Source organism: Panthera uncia, chromosome B1, assembly GCF_023721935.1.
Source record: "Panthera uncia isolate 11264 chromosome B1, Puncia_PCG_1.0, whole genome shotgun sequence".
Lineage (NCBI taxonomy): Eukaryota > Metazoa > Chordata > Mammalia > Carnivora > Felidae > Panthera > Panthera uncia.
The window spans coordinates 67,211,422-67,216,530 of NC_064811.1; positions in this window are offsets into that span (position 1 = coordinate 67,211,422).

Genomic DNA, 5,109 nt, shown 5'->3' on the forward strand with positions numbered 1-5,109 from the left:
ATCCTGATAAAATTCTGAGTATGGTGCCTGCTCCATAATAAGCACTCAGTAAGTGTTAACTGTTATTATTATTATTAGTCCAAAGAAGGTGCTCACTAGTTTTTGATGGATTGATTTCTCTTTTGCAACTATTCTCTGCTTCAGCCCGTCTGTGGAAAGTTATGTGAATTGTAAAACCTTATTCTGCTTTATGGGAGAAGTATAATTGTTCTTTGACCTATATTATCAGTTAATATTCAGTGATTTTGAGCAGGTGTTGTGTATATGTTTGTGTACACCAAAATTTAATCACACAGAAGGACAAGTAGAGGTTGCTTTGTTTGAAATTACTCTCTTAAATGATTCCAAGTAATGCTTGAGTCCTGTTTAAAAAAACTGCCAAGTCTTCTTGCATCAAAATCCCAATTTGCATATTACTTTACATATTGAGTCCCAAAGGCTTCAATTCAAAGGATGGAAAATAAAATTAAACGAATCAATTAGTGTATCTTACTGCAATTGTATTCAAACCCAATATTAAGGACATTACATACAAATTACATAACAGATTTAGAAAGCAATTCAATTTAATCACATCTTAGATTAGGAGGGACAGGAACCCAGCTCAAGAAATAAATGCCAGTCAGCTGTTGTACTGGGGGGCTGGGGAGAAGAGTTCTGGTCTATTCTGGTTGAAACAGCTCCTGTCAGCCGTAACTAGCTCAGCTCTACAATCCTGACCCATGGCTGGGATTTCCAGGAGGGGCCTTCATCAAGGATTCTGTTTGATCTGTTGCTATTTTGACCATTTAACTTCTGATAATATTATTATTTTTAAATTGGTGGTGGATGGTTCCTAATTTTGCATCGTATCTTTGGGCTGGGAAAATATTTTGAAGGATCAGCTGCTCTGTTCCTATCTCTGGCCCCTCTAGCCATTTTCAAAAGTTCCTTCTACCGTACTCTCTGAGGTTCATTTACCTGACATAGACTGGGTACCTAGACCTGTGCTGTCTAATAGAGGAGCCACCAGTCACATGTAACTAGTGTGGCTAAAGAATTAAATGTGCTGAGCTAGATAGAATGGAATCAGAGAACAAAGGTGCTAAATATTCGACTTTGAAATTCAAATGTCACAGTCCACTAATAAGATAGAAAATTTAGAAGAAGACATGCCCCATTTTTTTCTCCTTTCTTCAGACAAGATCAAGATTTCTTAGCTATAGAGGATAAGAGGGAGGTGCCAGATGAAAAGAACAAGTAGACACCTAAAGACCATGTGTCTGTGTGGGAGTCGGTCTCCTGCTCATGCTGAGGGTGCATGTAAGCTGTCTTCTTGGCTGGACAATGCACAGGAGGCACCAGCCTTAGCACTCTGCTGCAGGCTGGCCTGTGCTCCATGACTTTTTCAGCACTCAGTCAGCCCACTCTATGGGGCAACTCCACCTTCCAAATGCACTCATCTTGCTTTCCTAATGCCTTCTTCTAATGCTCTTGAATACCTAGATGTCTTCAGAATGGAGGGTGGAACAATGGATACCTGAAGGGGTGGTGATGTTGCGCAAATGGAAGTCACTGCTCTGGCCAAGGGGGAACAAGTCAGACCAGCTCAAGACCTGCCAAGGTCTGGGCAGAAGTTGGAGATAGCCTTCCATCTCTACTGTCCAATTCGTTTCATCTTTTATAGGTGTACGTGGTCTTTTGAGATTATAATATGGCTGCAAGTTGTGCTTCTGTTTTTCATGTTTACTTACTAAATTTTAGGGTAGTTTTTGCCTTGTGGCTCATGATTCACACTCCGTTTCCTTCCCCAAGCCCTGCTTCCTAGCTTAGGTTATGTGTTATTTCTATGTGTTTGCACAATATGGCAGATTGTATTGTCACCAATGGCCAGAGCAATATTTCCAGTCCCACTTGCTTTTGCAACCTTGTCATTCTCATCAAGAAATGGAATCTGTTTCCCTCTTCTTGAAGCTGAGTGGGACTTTGCAGCTGTCTTGATGAGTAAAGTGTGGTGCAAGTGAAGCTATGTGACTCCAAGGCTAGGTCCTAGAAGAGGGTATAGTGGCTTCCACCACTCTTTTTCTCTCTCTCAACTTAGCCACTATATTCTAAGAAAGTTCAAATTTCTTCATGTTGAAGACCACATGGAGATACCCACTGGAGAGGAACAGAGGCCCATCATTACAGCCAGCATCAACTGAACTATGAACTAGTGCTTGTTGGCATGGAAATAGGGGTAATATTCTAAATATTTAACTATGGTAAGGCACAGGCACCAGCTGATCAGTATGGATGGTCAGAGGGTTGGAACAGGGTCTTGGGAACTCTCAGATTTGCCAGGCATTGAAGTTTTGGTTTGGGGATTGAGTGGGGAGGTTGAGAGGGTGTCCTAAGAATCAGTTTTATGTGGTGGTCATGAAGAAATCTCTCAGAATTTTAACAGCTAAGTTCAGTCATACCAGCTTTACAAATAGGATTTTAGTCTTGCATGTAGCAAAGGAAGATTTCCCAGGGAATCCTAAAAACAGGAGGATTAGTTTGGCAGTAGAAAGAGTGCAGGACTTGTAGACCCAGAATTAGAATACAGATTTCTTACTTCAAACCTTGTGTTGTCTCTTGATATTGGTTGGTGTCTGTAGTGGGTTGAATGGTGGGCACTAAAAAGGTATGTCCACATCCAACCCCTGGAACTTGTGAATGTTTGGAAAAATTATTTTTGTAGATGTTATCAAGTTAAGAATCTTGAGATGACATCATCTTTGATTACCAGGGTGGCCCTAAATTCAATGATATGAGCACTTATGATAGAAGAGGAGAAGACACAGACACATGAAGAAGAAAAGGCCACGTGACCACAGTGGCAGAGATTGGAGTGATGCAGGCAAGGAAGTCGAGGAATGATAGAGCCACCAGAAGCTGGAAGAGGCAAGGAAAGATTCTTCCCTAGAGTCTTTCAAGGGATTATGGTCCTGCAGACACCATGATTTTGGGTTCCTGTCCAAAAATGAATTTTCGTTGTTTTAAACCACCAAGTCTGTAGTAATTTGTTACAACAGCCCTGGGAAGCTACTGCATATGAGATATGCATAAAACATATGGGAAAGCACTTACCAGGGGCATGAGTGTAATTGGAAAGTTTAATCATCATCTGCTTTCCCCAATGCTTTTTCCTCTATTACCCAGTGGCAGTGCTAGTTGTTATAAAAGTTTATAGGACATAAAGAAGAAAAAGTCACACACAGTTAAGCTGTAGTGTTACAATATTTCAGTTCCACTAGGGTAAATAACAAGTTAATGAAATCACCTTTAAAATAGCCTCCTAGAGAAGGCCGTTACTTAAAAATGTTAAGTTTAAATTGGGGTCTGTGTGGTAAATAATTTGACCTTGTCCCGAAAGAGGTCATCGTCTACTCTTAACTTCTAGGAGGAAATCAATGTCAAACCTGATCGTACTGTCTTTGTTTAGGTGGGTGCTGGTCACATTAGATCTTAGGGCAGAGCTGGCCATACCAGATAATCTTAGGGTGGGTAGCTGTGTCAGAAAGACTGACCATGTGATTTAGGGTGAGGGCTTTGGGTTATTTGTATCAGTTGACCTGGAGGCTGAGATCAGTCAGGTGGACAATCAATCAATTAATTAATCATGTCTAGTAATGAAGCCCCAACACAAACTTTGGATCCCAAGGATAGAGTGAGTTTCCTTGGTTGGTGATATTCTGTGTATAATGTCATGTGCCAATGCCAAGAGGAGCACATCCAGAGAAGACAATCGAAGCTTTGTATTTGGAACTTTCCCAGTCTCTGCCTCAATTGTCTTTTCCCTTGGCTGATTTTAATTTGTATCCTTTCCCTATAACCAAGCATAATTGCTAGTATAATGGCTTTCAGTGAGTTTGGTGGGTACTTTTAGAAAACTATCAAACCTGGGTGTGGTTTTGGGAACCCCCTAAACTAGCAGTTGGTGTCAGAAGGGAGGCTGGTTCTGTGAAGGACTATGCCCTCAGATCATTCAGCTTTGTTAACTCCAGGTGAAAATCATTTGTCAAGGTAGTGAGTGGTTCAGGGTGCAAAAAGTTGAATGGAGAAGCCCCACAAACAGACGGGGAAGACAGGACTTCCCACTTTGGATAAGAATATCTGAAAATGGTATTCCAGACTCCAAAGTCTCATTTTGTCCCAACCCTCATTTCAGAGCATTTACACCACACCCAAGCTACTGTGGGAAGGAGCATGTTCATGGGCTGTTTTTCCCTCTCTCTGGCTGCTCCTCAGTGACCGTGTGGGAGAGTAGTAAGACTCATCATTCCATCTGCTGGGGGCCCCATCCCTTGATCCAAGAACCAGAAGCAGAAGTACTATTTTGTTTTTCTCTCCTCACTATTATCTTGGTTAATTCTTAGGTAAAAGGTGTTGGTCTTTATGTAGTTTCAATTCAAAACTGTCAGTAATAATGGAACTAATTACAAAACTGACTTAGAGTTTTTGGGATTCAAATACAACACATCAAAAATAATGGTGCTTAGCTCTGTTCTATATATTTGAGATTGGGAAAAGGGGATATCACAGAAATTGAGTATTTCCTTAGACAATCCACTTGACATTCCTTGATAACAGTTAATAAGACATATTTTTGAATTTTTAAAAATAGTTATGTGTGTGTGCTGTCATTGCATATTAAAATTAATTTCTACAACATACATAAGAATATGAAGACTTGTTTGGTAAATGTATATAAGAAATACACTCTTGTGTTTCTCCTTTACTCACATATACAGTACTTTACTTCTGACACCAGGTGTGTGGGTTTTCAAACAAATTTCTAATAGTAGCTGTGGGTCCTATAATACAATTCAATTTTGACACTAACTAGGCTTAGTGCAGATCCCACAGGTTAAAGCCTCGGTCTCAAAAGACTGCCCTCTCTGCCTCCAACTTCAGATACAGTCTCAAGTTGAAATTGTTACCTGTACTTCCGGGTAACTGATTAGAAATTAGGGTTCCCATTAACCTCTCCTCAAGTTTAATAATTTGCTAGAATGCTCACAGAACTCAGGGAAATACTTATTAGTTTATTACATAATAAAGGGTATGATGAAGGAGAAAGATGAATAGACAGATGAAGAGGTG